Source organism: Cyphomyrmex costatus, unplaced genomic scaffold (assembly GCF_001594065.2).
Source record: "Cyphomyrmex costatus isolate MS0001 unplaced genomic scaffold, Ccosl1.0 scaffold216, whole genome shotgun sequence".
Lineage (NCBI taxonomy): Eukaryota > Metazoa > Arthropoda > Insecta > Hymenoptera > Formicidae > Cyphomyrmex > Cyphomyrmex costatus.
The window spans coordinates 1,215,496-1,216,529 of NW_017276214.1; positions in this window are offsets into that span (position 1 = coordinate 1,215,496).

The following is a 1,034-nucleotide window of genomic DNA, read 5'->3' on the forward strand; positions in this document are numbered from 1 at the left end:
CTCTCTCTCTCTCTCTCTCTCTCTCTCTCTCTCTCTCTCTCTTCGTAGCTCTCTTTCTGTAACATGTTGTCAAGGACATGTAAAACAAGGATGTCAGTTACTGTTTATCGTCAAGAAATTAAAATGTTATAACTAAGAAGAGGAGTATGTAGATCATAAATGTTTTATACAATAGAAATAAATAAAGATAGAATCATGACGACTTTCTGAGACCGTTCATTGTGAATATTGTAAATGGGATCTAGAAATATAATATAAATAATAATTTGATGTTCAACTGACATTATCTTAATGCATAAATGTTGATAAATCTTACACGTTTAAAGATTATTTTCAAAGATTTGAAGCTATTTAAAAAAATTGTATTAAGTCCTATTTGTATTCCAATTTTCATTCTGAACAATAAAAATTGTCATATGTTAATAAACAAATGCAAATTACGTCGTCATTTTACATCTTATTTATAGATTATTTATGATTTTCTTATAAATTATATATGAGTGGCTATATTATCCCCCCCTCCCCTATGGGATAAATGGCAAAATGCAGGGGTTTGAAAAAGTTATTTTTTAATATGGAAAATAAATTATTTTGGATTTCTAATATTTTTTTTACAGTAGTAGAGATGATACAAAGTTTTTATTTGTATAATTAATTTGCTTTAAACATAGTAAATAATAATTGATAAGTTAAGTTTTTGATAGGTGCGGCGTATATACCGGGTTTACCATAGGGTAGAATTATAATAATCTCAATAAGTCTTTATAAGGGTTGTGTGAAATTTTAGTTGACGGATCAAGAATCACAAAATAATTTGAAGCAGATATATGTGTTCGGGAAAGAGCGCGGGCAATGAAAACGACCAAACGCTTCATGAGGAAGCGCCTTGTGCGCAATTTATTTCGCGCCGTAGGAACACGGCGCTTTTGTTTTAATCATCTTCCTTCTTCTAAAAAATATTAACTAGTCAACTGCTTCTCTCCGTCTTTACGATTTAATTTAGGACGTTTCTTTTAAAGATGCGAACAAAAGTC